Source organism: Anabrus simplex, chromosome 1, assembly GCF_040414725.1.
Source record: "Anabrus simplex isolate iqAnaSimp1 chromosome 1, ASM4041472v1, whole genome shotgun sequence".
Lineage (NCBI taxonomy): Eukaryota > Metazoa > Arthropoda > Insecta > Orthoptera > Tettigoniidae > Anabrus > Anabrus simplex.
The window spans coordinates 718,364,627-718,380,637 of record NC_090265.1 but is presented as its reverse complement, the minus strand read 5'-3'; the positions used below and the strand labels follow the sequence as shown (position 1 = coordinate 718,380,637).

Below are 16,011 nucleotides of genomic sequence, written 5' to 3'. Positions count from 1 at the left end.
AAAAAAGAATACATTATTAAGAATAAAAGAGAATTAGGAAATAACTCATCACTCACCGCTAATGGCTGGCACAGGAAGGAGGTTATGGCTGTCAAAGGGAACACTCCACCGATATCAGAGTCACTTTCTTGGCACTTGTCTTTCCCGAACTACATTGAGGCATTCTAAACACGCACGAACAAAGTACACTAACCAATACATGGACATAAATAAAACTACAACTATTTTTATACACTGAACTACTAAATCTGTATTTTACTAACTAATGCTATGTTAACTGTAAACTACGCTATACTGTACTATACTAGAGAGAGAGATTAACATGAAAAACACAAATTACTGAAGAATAATGCAAAAGATCGCGAACCATACCGAACACCATACACGCTGAGTGAGATAGGTTAACGACATGGTGAATGTAAATATTAGAGTTGGCAACTAGGTTTCGAGATTGCACTCTGCCGACATAAGTCAATATGAATGGCAGCTTGGTTTGGTTGGATGTCTATGCTTCAGCGCATAACCACCGAACAGAGCCAAAATCGACAAAACGTCAATTTAGAAGTAAAGCAATGTGAAGTATAGTAAGTGTAGTTTTTGAGAATTTGTTTTCAACCTGATTCATTAGCTTTTCTACGTACAGTGTTATATTTTATGGCGGCTGTTTACCGCGGTCGTATTGCATCAGCTGTTCTGGTGGTAGTAGCATGCCTGCAACAGAGGTAAGGTGATGCCCTTTTGTTTTGCGAAACGTCAATTTAGAAGTAAAGCCGCCCGGAGTATTGTTTCCCATTGCTTTCCTCACTGAGCCAGTAGTTGTTATGACATATCCGTCTGCCAAGCCCGCAGAAATGCATGCACCAACCAACTCTGGGAGGAATATTTTAAAACCATTCATAGCAGCGACTGGCTACATAAGGAATGGCATTACTAGCATCGCTCAATACCTCAGTCACTTTGATAATGTCAAAGCCAAGGACAAGACTGAGACACATCAATGTGGATAACATCGTCGTTTTCGCCCATACCAGAAGACATGATGCACTGTAAATACTAACCTTGCCAGCAAAGGCAGACAGACTGAATACAGTAACAACAGAAATCTTCACAACTTCTTCAGAAAAGCTAGACTGATAACAATGGATACAGTACTCTTTCGCTTGACAGTACAGTACAGTTGGACTTATTGCTCTCATAACAGCCACATCTGTTAGCAATTCAATTTAATGAAAGCCTATTTTAAAAGCGGGAAAAAATAATGTTCACTACTGTACATTTTATTAATTTTTATACCTTTTTACCCTTTAAAAAAAGGACATATGAATAACCTGCAAACCAATAGTCATTACAATTTGCTTTACGTCACACCGACAGAGATAGGTCTTACGGTGACAATGGGATAGGAAAGGGCTAGGAGTGGGAAGGAAATGATCATGGCCTAAATTAAGGTATAGAATTTGCCTGGTGAGAAAATAGGAGACCACAGAAAACCATCTTGAGGGCTCCCGACAGTAAGGTTCGAGCCCACTATCAAGCGAAAGCAAGCTGACTGCTACATGACCCAAACCGATAATCAGAAATTTACTGTATAACAAAACAAAATCAGACACCTTTTGCTCCTTCTCACTGTTTAATGCCTCTGTGACAGAGTACTGCACATAACAGAACATACACTACTTCATAGAACACCGAGTTAGAGCAGTTCAAATGTAATTTCGAACAATGGAAAATTAATAACAAAAGAAAGGGATATATCATGTAATATACCTTCCCCGAGGGGCTCGCATGTTCCAAGCAAGGCTATAGGGTGCTACTAGCTTGTGGATCAACCAGATTTCGAACCCCATAATTGCACATTCAAACTCGCCCAACATGTGTTTATCTGAAAAAGTTAATTAAAACTCAGCTATAGAGAACCCAACAGAGGTCTTGTTTCTCTGCAGCCTGGTACAGTATTTTTTTTTTTTTTTTTTTTTTTTACTATTTGCTTTATGTCGCACCGACACAGACAGGTCTTATGGCGACGATGGGATGGAGAAGGCGTAGGAGAGGGAAGGAAGCGGCCATGGCCTTAATTAAGGTGCAGCCCCAGCATTTGCCTAGTGTGAAAACGGAAAACCATCTACAGAGCTGCCGACAGTGGGGTTCGAACCCACTATCTCCTGGAAGCAATCTCACAGCTGCGCCCCTAACCGCATGGCCAACTCGCCCGGTGACAGAGTACAATGGAATGTTGTAACTGATGCAGAGACAACCTAAATGGCGTCAAATGTCTGCAACATGGTAACTGAGGGCATATGATGATGATGATGATGATTATTATTATTATTATTATTATTATTATTATTATTATTATTATTATTATTAATACTATACTCCGCACGGCTCTACTTCTAAATTGACGTTTTGGCAGATTTTGGCTCCGTCTGGTGATTATGCACTGAAGCATAGGCATCCAACCAATCCCAATCTGCCATTCATATCGATTTATATCGGCAGAGCAGATCTCGAAACCCAGTTGCCAACTCTAATATTTACATTCGCCACGTGGTTAACCTATCTCACGCAAAGCCCATCAAATGATCAAGACAAGGCAACCTATCTCACTCAGCGTGTATGGTATTTGGTATGCTTCGCGATCTTTTGCATTTTCCTTCAGTAATTAGTGTGTTTTTCATATTGCTGGAGGGTTCTAGTGACTGAGATCAGTGGAGTGTTCCCTTTGTAGGCCATAACCTCCTTTCTGTGCCAGCCATTAGCGGTGAGTGATGTTTTATTTCCTCATTCTCATTTATTCTTATTAATATATTCTCTTATTAGTGTCAGATGTTGTTAGTAAGTGTAGTTTTTGTGAATTTGTTTTCAATCCATATTCATTAGTTTTTCTGAGTACGGTATTACATTTTACAAGGGCTGTTTACCGCGGTCATATTGCATCAGCTGTCCTCGCGGGCGTAGCGCGCTGGCAACAGAGGAAAGGCGATGCTCATTTGTTTTGCGAAACTTCAATTTAGAAGTAAGGCCGTGCGGAGTATAACACTAACACTGTAACTGGGAGATATCCCAGTGGCAACGCTTACTTACAGGCAGAGTTGGGAAGTAATCGAGTAAAAGTAATCGAATTACTTGTAATGATTACATTCTTAGAAATTTTCACTTGTAATCGTTACTTTTTACAAAAGTAATTTTTACTTGTACTGCATTTCACTGCACAATCGTTGCACTTTGCCGCAAAATTTTGGAAAAAATAGTAGGGTGCAACCATTACATGAAGAATATTTTAATACCAGTATTTGTATTACTGAAAAAGTAATGTATAACTAAGTTGTATTTTATACAAGTTTATGGTGCATGTAATAATTGCACATATACATCAAAGTAATTAAAATTGTCCAAATCAAAGTTAATAATTTATTTCGGTGAATGTTTCTCAAATCCGAAAATAAAAATGAACTTATTACGTTAATTGTCATTAACCGGAGCATTAAAGTTAAAATATTACACTAGCAAAAAATGATTGCGTTATTGAGAAAAATGGAAATCCCGGTAAACAATTTACTCGAAGTCGCTAATCGGTTTGGTATCTGATGCGCCGTCCTTGCCATTACTCATACCAGCATCAGATTCTTCGTCACTCTGCAACACTACGTCATCTTCGGATCCGTCTAGTGCATTTGAAATTGAACTCTTTTTGAAGCTCTTGGAGACTAGTTCAGTTGGTATTAGGTACCAACTCTTCATTGCCCACGAGCATAACAAGTCAAAGGATGGATGCCTAAAATTTCCAGCACACGACAATTGCTGCTAGCCGCTCATCATCCACTCGTAAAATCAACGTAAGCGGTCTTTTAGAACCTATCTAAAATAAGCAGTAGTGCACCAGGTCTTCTAGCTCACACAGTTTTAACCCAGTCCAGCATGAGTTCTAAGCCTTTACGAATCACGCACCACAAATTACGATTTTTTGTTAATTTTTAAATCTAAGAGTATGAAGTGTTCAAAAGGATACAGAAGTAATGCCATTACAGTTTGAATTCTCAGAATATTATTTTCATATTTCTCAGTAATAATAGACTTCCATGCAAGTATGTGAGTTCTTTCATCTTTGTTTTGGCGGCAGAGTGGTGTCAAACTCTGTTTCATTATGGAAACTGTGTGCATGACTGTTGAAGAAGTATTTACTGCAATTTTGGTTGCCAAATTTACATATATTGCTCTTCTAGAATATATGCTAATTTTGTGTTAAAAAATGCGAAAGATTTGAAATAATGAAGCGATTTCTTGTGCAGGAAAATATGTGTGGTGACGTTACCGTGATTAGTGACGCTAGTAATAAACCAAAAATAGTTCAAAAATTTAGGGTGGAATACTTGAAAGAATGGCCCTTGTTTACTGTATTCCTCGTATTCCTCAAAATCTCATTCACACGTGTGTAGCCGCGATTTTTCAGTTGCTCATGGTGAGGAAGAACAAGACCCAAACTGTTAAGTGCTCTGTTAGTGCAGAGGATGCACATGATATCAAAAGGAAAAGCATGTCACCAGTATACGTTAACCAAACAGCAACTACAAGCTGTTAAGGACAGCAACTACAGTACTCAACAAAAGAAATGATCCTTCAACCATCACTCAGATATGCAGTGCAGATCACCTGTTACTTTAGCAAGTAAGAACCATACACTCTTTATATGCCAGTCTTTGAATATATGATTGAATTGTGTGTTATTTATTGATTTTTCAATGATATGTACGATAGTAATGAGCCATCCCCAGGATGCCTCAATAAGTAATATAATAACACTGTGGACATAATTTAATCATATGCATAGAGGTGGGTACGATGTATTATGAGTGTCCGTTAAACACCGATATAGGCGAGGCACACCTTGTATTTTTCCAGTAAACACCGAGCTGGTTGAATTCAAAGCGAGTCGATGCCTTGGTAACTAAGCATGCCAACCCCCTTCCAACTTTTAAGTTCAATAGACTCGAGCTTGGGGGAGATTATATTTGAATGAAAGGAACCCCACAACAGCACTTCAGGATGACCAACTTCGACTTCACTGGACAGCGATCTCAGCATTTACATAGCAAATTTCGCCACTAAGCTAAAATTCCACAGGTCCAAACTGCATAACACTTGCATATAGATTTATCATTCACTCATATTGAAAACAACGGCTACTTGTGCACTCTCAGAGTAATTTTTATTTGAATGGAAAGACATTGGGCCGAACCAGAGTCCGTTACTAACAGCCTCCAAAGTTTGCCGGGGATTCACCTGCTGCCACAAAGGGACTGAGTTTATTTAAAGACCGTAGTAATTTTTATTTGAATGGAAAGACACTGGGCCGTTACTGACAGCCTCCAATGTTTGCCAGGGATTCACCTGCTGCCACAAAGGGACTGAGTTTATTTAAAGACCCGTGGTGGGGAAAGCGCGCTCCATTCTTCTGTAGTACTTGGCAAGAACTGCACGTTGTGCGCGAGTGGTGAAAGTTCTTTGTACTGACTGAAAACGGTTACACACTATGTGCGCGTTGATATTTAATATATTATCTCGAGCCAAACTTTTACAGGATAATTATTATATCCTAAGATTATAATTCGAGTACAACTGAAAGACCAAGTGCTGTTTGGTACCGCGGATATAACAACATTGTTAATAGAGTAATGTTTGCTCGAGACCCGCGCATGAGATAAATGTAAATTCTGAACAGTGACCAGTATCTCATATATGTTCGTGTGCGCTCCGCTTATTTGTTACCGCTGAGAAAGACTTGTGTTGATTGGGCCTAGACCCTTGATCTAATGATCCCCAAGTCGGACTAATACTTGAGCGTAAGCTGCGCAAACTGCAGTCTATCATTAAGAGTCAACATTATATACTCGTACATGCAAAGCGGTGAAGAAGTGATTGTAATCCACAAATTCTACAGAGTTTTCCAGGGACGTAAAGAAGCTTGTAGTTGTTGTTTGGCAAACGTACACTGGTGACATACTTTTCCTTTTGATATCATGTGCATCCTCTGCACTAACAGAGCACTTAACAGTTCGGTGTTCATATTAGCACGGAACTCAGTCCTGTTCTTCCTCACCATAAGCAATTGAAAATCGCGGCTACACACACTACAAAACACGTGTGAATGAGATTTTGAGGAACGCAGTAAACAGAGCCATTCTTTCGAGTATTCCTCCCTAAAGTTTTGAACTATTTTTGGTTTATTACTAGCGTCACTAATCACAGTAACGTCACCACACATATTTTCCTGCACAAGAAATCGCTTCATTATTTCAAACCTTTCGCATTTTCATACCTGTCGACTTTTAGAAACAAAAAATAGGAAGATTTTTTTAATTCTTGGATTTCATCACATATATTCCACCACAGTCTACGTGAAAAAAAGGTCAGGATAAAAGGCATACATATCTACAATTACAATGTGAATTGACCATTAAATTTAAAATCTTAAACTAAAAAACTTACAAGAAAATGTACCTAATCACTCCCATTTATGACACATACGAATAATAATATTTATGTAACACCGCCACACACAACAAAATGCATAATACCGTATTTTCATGCGTAATTAACACACTTTTCTTTACGAAAAATACAGGCGAAAACTTTGGATGCGTAAATTATTCAAGGAATTCAGATATTTACAAATTACTTACAATTCATTTACATTTAAAAGATAAATCAAATATAATATAAACACAATTGGTTCAACTCATTTGCGGTTAACGTCATTTGGCGTAAAATTCCGGCGTGATATTTTTTCTGAAAAGTCAAATAGGGTACATCATGTAAGTCAGACACGTGGGTTTGAAGTACCGACATTAGAAAATATTCTTCTCATTCCGAGCTGACAATACGACCTGACTGACATACCGGCACAAAAAGAAAAGTGTCCAACAACAGAAGGACCGGGCATTGAAGGAGGGACTCTGTTACATTACCCCAAACTGTTCGTATCCAATCTTGTACGAGTGACGTGTCCCATCTATCCTTTTCCTTGAATACGAACGTGGATCACTTGCGGAAATTTTGCTTTAGGCATTGTTTTTCATTTTAGAACAATGTAAGGTGCAAGCTTTCTGCCATCAGCTGTTACAGAAAGCATTGCTGTACCGGTTCATCGTTGTTTTTTGCTTCCGGAAGCGCGTACGATAACACTGTATGTTCCTTTCTTATCGAATGTTCGAATCTATGGCATATGGAAACTGATTGGCGTCTGACCTGCGGTTTCTATAAGGGAGATCAAATATTCCTTCACTTTACGCTTCTCAATCACAAAGCGATGAAAATGGTTGAAATCATTTCGTTATTTTTTTGGCATAATGTTGTTCTTCGTCGAAGAGAAAGTCCATTTCCCTTCATAAAATTAATCAAGCCTCGGCTAACTTTCAAATCCGAGACACTGATTCCATGTGGCGGGGCTATTTCTCTTTCTTTAGAATACAGCATTTTGTGAGAAACGGCTTATCCAACATTGCGTAACAAAATCATATATTTAAGCAGATAATCCTCTACTTGAGGAAACTTGCTGCCTTTTGGTCCGCAAAATGCTTTGCGAGACTTTTTGGCCGCTTGAAGTGCACTTCTGTTACCGCTGACTACTTGCTGCCCGCTGCCCTATTCCGTGACCACGTCTATTCCCGTATGTTTCGGCGTAACTGATCACCGCGAGTTTGTATGATGCAGTATTACTCCAATATTCTGGAATGACAAACAATTTTGAGATCATAACCCGAAACACTCGTAAAACTAGTGCAGTGGGATTTCCTGACGGCTAATAACAGCACGTTGCCCTGTGTTTGGAATGCCGGCTTTCGCAATAGGAAGCCTGCTACTTGAATAGTTGACATCTTTATTTTGAAACGCATCCGGAGCTGAGTGATGGATGTTCGAAGTTGTGGGTGCGTCAAATACATGAACATTTCTTTTTCTCCACTTTGGGCCCAAAAATATTGGGATGCGTAAATTATGCAAGGGCGTTAATTACGAGAGAACCGGGTGAGTTAGCCGTGCGGTTGGAGGCGCGCAGCTGTGAGCTCACATCCGGGAGATAGTGGGTTCGAATCCCACTGTCGGCAGCCTTGAAGATGGTTTTCCGTGGTTTCCCATTTCCACACCAGGCAAATGCTGGGGCTGTACCTTAATTAGGGCCACGACCGCTTACTTCCCATTCCTAGGCCTTTCCGGTCCCATCGTCGCCATAAGACCTATCTGTGTTGGTGTGACTTTAAGCAAAAAAAAAAAAAAATTGCTAGAAAATACAGTAGTTTCCTTTATCAGACAGTAAAATGAACGGAAATTTATAGGTATCTCTGAACACTTGGAGATAACGTTTGTCATATTTTTTGGCCATAACCAGAAAAGAAAATGCCAGAAACTGTCACCGACACAAACCCCTTAAAAACATCAACTCATTAAAATTATGCACTTAAATACGCAAAACTACCACATACAAAACAATTCAATACGTCCCATACATTATTAACATATGACTTTGACAGAGGGTGAAAGCATAGAAATGCAAGAAAAAACACGTGGCATACAACTCCGACTAAATTACGCACAGAAACTATGTTAACAGCGCGCGAACAACACAATAACAGACTCATTCCTTCATCCCGATTAACTGAGTCGTTAGCGTGCGCTCCTCTTGCTTGCAGGACGATCACCGCCCCGAATCCCCAGTTGTATCAAGCGCACACGCTGCTGTGGTGAGCAGGAAATAAGATACACAAAGGCGACGGACGAAACACTCAAATAAATACGCTTGAAAATGAAGTTTCATAAATTTGCACAAGCACGTAAGAATTTATCCTTTATCCTAGAGGAAGAGTATTGGCCGTACTAGAGGTTATAGTAGTAAAAAATCGGAAGAAGTAAAAATAAATCGGAAAATCAGAAGACGAGTTAAAAACCAGAAGGTTTCCGGGTAAATCGGAAGGGTTGGCAGGTATGCATTTTGTAACACACAATTAGCATATATTCTAGAAGAGCAATATATGTAAATTTGGCAACCAAAATTACAATAAATACTTCTTCAACAGTCATGCACACAGTATCCACAATGAAACGAAGTTTGTCACCACTCTGCCGCCAAAACAAAGATGAATGAACTCGCATACATACATACATTGAAGTCTGATCATGTTACGAACAGACAACAACTCCGCAAGATATACCAAATCACATGTGCCTGTTTTTCTGGTACTGGAAGCACACTGCGTTCACCGCGTGACAACTCGAAATATTCTTAAACGAGGGACAGGAAAGGGGTAAAATTATTACTGAGAAATATGAAAATAATATTCTGAAAATTCAAGCTGTAATGGCATTCTTTGTGTATCCTTTTGAACACTTCATATACTTAGATTTAAAAATCAACAAAAAATCATAATTTGTGGTGCGTGATTCATAAAGGCGTAATTGTGATGGGTAATTCGTAATTATTACGATTGAATCATAATAGGTGGCACATCTACTCTTACCCGGAGGCCCCGGGTTTGATTCCCGGCCAGGTCAGGGATTTTTACTTGCATCTGAGGGCTAGTTCGAGGTCCATTCAGTCTACGTGATTAAAATTGAGGAGCTATCTGACTGTGAGACAGCATCCCTGGTCTAGAAAGCCAAGAATAATGGCCGAGAGGATCCGTCGTGCTGACCACACAACACCTCATAATCTGTAGGACTTCGGGCTGGGCAGCGGTCGCTTGGCAGGCCATGGTCCTTCGAGGCTGTTGCGCCATGGAGAGGGAACACAAGGAGTCGGCTCATTATCTCTTTATAGATTTCTTCAAGGCATATGATTCAGTCAATAGAGAAGGGCACATCATGATGGAGTTTGGCTTTCCCATAAAATGTGCAAACTGTGTATGGATGGTAATGTTAGCTGTGTTTTGCTCAAGGGAAGAAAATCAAGTTCCTTCCAGAATAAAACTGGTCTGATACAAAGGGATGCACTATCTCCTCTTCTATTCAACATTGCACTGGAGAAGATTATCAGGGGCCTATTCCACAAAAGTATGGTCTTGTAATTTACAAGTAAATTCTCTAGTAAATTGTACAAATACCAGAATTTCTGTTCCACAAAAGAATTTTCTACAGTTGTACTTTACTACTCCGTACTTACAAACTACCAGTGAAATTTTACGGGTGTGTTCCACGAAAGTACTAGTACTTGTAACTTAATAGTGAATTGGGAAGTATTCTCTACCAGTGAAGGGACAATAATATATGCACCTACTAGTGCTATTTAAATATACTTATTTCAGATACATTTTGGTAAATATGTGGTCAAGCAGTAGTGATAGTGATGATAATGAAAACTATCGTCTGTATAGGGAAAGAATAAACTTCCAGTTTAACACTGTATTTGAACTTTACAAGCACAATACATGTGGAAGAACTTTTGATGGATATTGGGCATATGTTAGAATATCGTACATACCGGGCGAGTTGGTTAGGGGCGCGCGGCTGTGAGCTTGCATCCGGGAGATAGTGGGTTCGAATCCCACTGTCGGCAGCCCTGAAGATGGTTTACTGTGGTTTCCCATTTTCACACCAGGCAAATGCTGGGGCTGTACCTTAATTAAGGCCACGGCTGCTTCCTTCCAACTCCTAGGCCTTTCCTATCCCATAGTCGCCATAAGACCTATCTGTGTCGGCACGACGTAAAGCCACTAGCAAAAAAGAAAAAAACCACAAACAAACATCGTACGAACAGAAATAAATCTCTCTCTGCTAAACAACAGTTACTAACAACACTACATTGGCTAGGAAACAGTGGTAAGTACCATGGTATTGCACATATGCATGGGAAGGCAAAATCTTCGGTCTGTAAATCAATACATTCTGTGCTAGCTGCAATAAATGATATAAAATTCCTCAAATTCTTTGTTGCATCCGAGAGATACTGAACAAATAGCACAAGACTTCTATAATATAGCTCAAATGCGTGAAGTTGTGGGCTGTGTTGATGGAACTTTGGTGAACATTGATGCACCCCATGTTCATGAAGAGCAGTATGTTGATCGGTATGGAAAGCATTCCATTAACTGTATCATACCTGCCAACTTTGACAAACCAAAAATCAGGAGATTTTGATACGAAAATCAGGAGATACAATTGGTCAAACTGCTTATTCTACATGTCTTGCACAATACAGGAGGTATATATTATAACACTTATTGTCTCAAAATCCGACTGTTGCTATATGAGGCTACAAGGCTAAAATGAACATCTCTATTCCCTTACAGAAAGTATGCAAATGAGATGATCGGTCTCTGCTAAGCCTTCTGAAAATAGTATGAACTCATTCTCCACACATGTGAATCAATCATGCACTTAGATGCCATTACTTAACAAATGCACAGATTAATATATTACATAACTAGCAAGATACCCGTGCTTCGCTACGATATTATACTGAAATTTATAATTGAATGCTTATTGTTTTAGATATGTAATCCGCCGAAATTCGCGATCTGACTCGTTTTCTGCGAGAATCCACCAAAATTCGTGATCTGACTCGTTTTCTAATAGATTACGGCAAGTTTCCTCCCATTTTCAATTTTTCTTTCCAGCAATCGATTTCATACTTCCCGGGCTAGGTCTAGGTATTCCACCCAGTCAGTTGGGTCCCTAAATCTTTGCCATCTTTTCCTATAAGCATTTTTAAGATGGATCAAATCCTTCAGGAGATCCGGCGTGGTGTTGTCTTGGGTGCCTTGGCAGTACTGAACCCGCGGCCAGACTGCATTCTTAGTCATTACCCGTCCAGGTCCCGTTTCCAGCGCGGTCCGCACATTTGACGACGGTCCAGAACATTATTATTATTATTACTATTATTATAGATGTTCTGGACCCCACAGCAAAATGCAAGACTGCTGCTTGGCGGTAAATTGTTGACAATGTGACCAGCACCATTGTCGTGCATAGGCAAGTGTGCGGGATTTCTGGCGATACGAATGACATACTTCCGTGCATTATTGACCTTATTATAGAGGTGAACAATATGACGGTCAATCTCATTCCTATCGTTTATTTCAAATGTGTTTAAAATTGTATTTATATGCCAGGAGAATCTATTGTAATCTAAGAACGTTCTCCGAAGGAAAAGATAGCTGTTGAAAACGAACCCAGGAAAGATTAAAAATGATCGGTTTATGATCAGAATAAGTACAATGAAAATATACAGCCTGTTTCCAGTCATTCAACAGGGTCAGGAATGGAATGAATAAAGCCCCATCTAGCGGCGACAGTAGGAACTGTCCCGGCTGCCGAAGCACTCCTCTGGGGCAATGATCGATGAATGACAAATGAAATATTGGACAGTGTTGCTGGAATGAATGATGACAGGGAAAACCGGAGTATCCTCCGTTTTGTCCAGCACGAATGTCACATGGAGTGACCGGGATTTGAACCACGGAACCCAGCTGTGAGAGGCAGGCGCGCTGCCGCCTGAGCAACGGAGCCTCCTTATAAGTACATTATGAACAGTAAAATCAATTGGTCTCACCTTCTCTTACACCCCATCGCCGTTAAGTTTATTTACCCCCCCCACACCCACTATCTTCCGATTACTGGATACTGGCTGCACTTAAGCGACTGCAGCTATCGAGCTCGGTCCCAAAAAATTAAAAGAAGGCGTGTTTCTTTATGTTTAAAGGAGATTCCAAACACCAATGTTCACGTCTATTACCTTCAGTTTTGAGATATAAGTATCCTCATAAAAATTATTCACTTTTTTCACTTTCTTTCACACTCCTCTCCTCCTCCCCCCCCCCCCCCCCACCGCCCCCCAAAGTGAATTTTCTGGCCAAAAATACCTTTTTCTTTTAGTAAAGGATGTTCTAAATACCCATTATCAAGACTCTAACTGCTTCAGTTTTCGATTTATGTGTCCTCATGAAAGGAATTCACTCCTTTTCACTCCCGCCCCCCAAGATGGTTTCCCCCAAAACGCATTTTTCTTTGTTTTCAAACGAGATCCAAATACCAATTTTCACGTCTGTAACAACTTTACTTTTTATTAGATGTATGTATTCTCATCAATTAAGTCAATTAATTTTTCAATTCTTTCACTCCCCTCCTTCATTGGATTCCAAATATCAAATTTCACGTCTGTAACGTCTTCATTTTTGAGATATCAGTAGCCTAATTAAAAGAATTCAACACCATTTTCAGTCACTTTTACCCCCCTCCACCCAAGTGGTATTTCCGAAAGTTAAAAATACACGTTTCTTTATTTTTAATAGAGATAAAAAAATACCATTTTTCACTTCTGTAACATGTTAAGTTTTTTGAGGTATACTGCAGAAATTCTCATTTTAAAATTTCACCCCTTTTTAGTTCCCCTTAAGTGGAGTTTCCAAAAACAAATCACCTATGTTTCTTTACATTTACAGGAGATTCCATATACCCACTTTTTACATCTGCAACATTTTACGTTTCTCAGATATTCTGTAGATATAGACTTTGGCGAGTACATCCCGTTTATGCAGCTAACATTTTCAAATGTTGCATAACACCATGTAATATTTCTCACCGAGAGTTACAAATCAATGCAATAGACCTGCAGGAAAACAACACTGTGGATGACTTACCTGAGCCAGAAGATGAAGAACTTGCCGGACCTGCTGTAGCTTAAAGAAGAGATGCTAATTAACACATTTCAGTGAAGGTGAGTGATAATTCATCTGTATAGCCTATTTATTAAAAACTATTAAATACTAAATACTATATTGTTAAACAAATGCAAAAACTAATCTAAGGCATTATGACCAAACTTTTAACCTATTACTTAGTATTGCTATTTAAATTAATCACTACCTCACTACCTTCTTCTAAAACTACAACACTGTCCACAGATAATTCGGGATAATATTTTGTCAGTGTCAGATGGCTGAACGCAAAATTGCTTTCCCGTTGCCAGCACTTGAAGGGCTAATTTTCTGTTTTTTAGGATGAAGAAATCTATCTGCAAATCAATCTTCCTCCTCTTCTTTTCTGCCATGCTTTCTTCGTGACTCTTACTAACTGTTTTCCTTGGTTGCCTCTATTCACTGCAGAAAATTGTTGGGGTGGAGATATCTACAATGGCTGTTGAGGGTGATCCATCATAAGATTCCAGGACAGTGAGGCTGTCAACGGAGGTGAATTTTTTCCAAGAATGTCCGAAACTTTTTTGTCAATATCAGTCAATTTGGCATGTTTTTCATCCCATGTGCCAGTCTGCCTTTGATTAACAATCTTTGCCCACATAAAAGAACTGTTATGTAGTATATGTAATTATAATTACATAATTCAAATTATTATTATTATGGTAAACTAAATTAAAATAAACCTAATCAAAGAATTTAAATATACATATAAAAGAATGAGTTAAATAAATACGTACTTACTAGTGTCACCTTCTTGAAATTAGGCCAGAATATATATCTTACGTACATCCAACTTTCCCCCTCAAGAGCTCCATGAGCTTTTCCCAAGTCAAATATTTCCATCCAACCATTTACTTTGTCTTGTTTTTTCAGACTCTCGCTGAATGCACTGAAAAGAATATTTTCTTTCTTTCTATTTCCTTCAAAAGGAATAACTTTGTTTCTCTTGACACTATTTTAACAATTCCTGCAATTTTGTAATAATTAAGTTTGGCAGCCGAATATCGTTGTTAACAGCATCTGCTGCCTAATATGACAGACTATCAAAGAACACACACGAGGATCGCGGAAGAACGGAATGGGTGATAATAACGGAATAATTTCCTATCATCGAAGAAATAAACTGAAAAATAACATCATAGCATTACGAAATTCACAGAAATATTAGAGTTCTTTGAATCTTTGCTGCATAAGTTACCTTAAAATACCATATTACGATAAATAAGACAAATCAACGAATGGAATACGAAGATAAAAAGCTGATTCATGTTATGACGTAGTATGTTTATTGATATGCCGTCACTTGTAACAATTCACAGATAATATACAAGAGACTTTCAATCTTTTGTGGAACAGAAATTTACAACTCCATACTTTACAAGAACCCATATTAGTAACTTGTAAGGTACAAGACCATACCTTTGTGGAATAGGCCCCAGGAAATCAGCTCTTGTACCTGCTGGCATCATATTGGGGACACAGCATGCTTGCATATGCGGATGATACTGTTCTTATTGGACGCAATGAATTAGAAATTAGGCAGTTATTTGTGTAACATGAGGAAATGGCACCAAAAATTGGCTTACGGGTAAATGATAAAAAGACACATTACATGGTTGTACAGAGACCGAATCATGAAGTGATTGACAGACTGCCTTTGAAGATTGGAAAATATATATTTAAAAGAGTAGAGGAGTTTAAATTCCTTGGTGTATTAATCGATGAGCAAAACTGAAGGCAACAGAAACACCAAGGTAGGATTAAGAATGCAAGTACGGCATTTTACTCTATGAGCCCTATATTCGGCTTCAAGTTTTTAACAAGGAATGAAAAAATTATTATCTACAATACAATCATTTGACCAGTACTTCTGTATGGTTCCGCGACATGGAGTATAACCAAGAAAGAGCAGAGCAGTTGCAAGTCTTTGAGAATAAAGTTTATAGAATAATATTTGGCTCATGGTTCGATCCTATCTCTCAAAGCTGGCAGAAAAGATCTAATTATGAGATTTACACCCTCTCTCAACAACAATCTATAATGGGTGAGATAGAATCCAACAGACTGCATTGGGCTGGACATGTACTGAGGATGCAGGATAACAGCGCACCAGTAGATCTATACAAGGGATCTCTTAATGAGAAAAGACCTTCAGGAAGACCCTGAAGCACCTGGAAGAAGGAGATCAGCAAAGTATGCCAGACCCTCCAAACTGATAACTGTGAAGAACAGGTTCAAGATCGAAAAGGATGGAAGAGGATTGTGAGATCGGCACAGGAACTTCACGTCCCTCAGAAGCCCACGGAGTGAGTGAGTGTAAGTTTACTTT

The 16,011-nt window shown here is 39.0% G+C and overlaps 1 protein-coding gene across 1 annotated transcript in view; it reads right to left on the bottom strand.

Annotated features, from left to right (window-relative positions):
* Nucleotides 1–16,011, bottom strand: part of LOC136856801 (condensin-2 complex subunit D3) — a 180,910-nt gene that overhangs the window by 92,609 nt on the left and 72,290 nt on the right. The window lies entirely within an intron of this gene.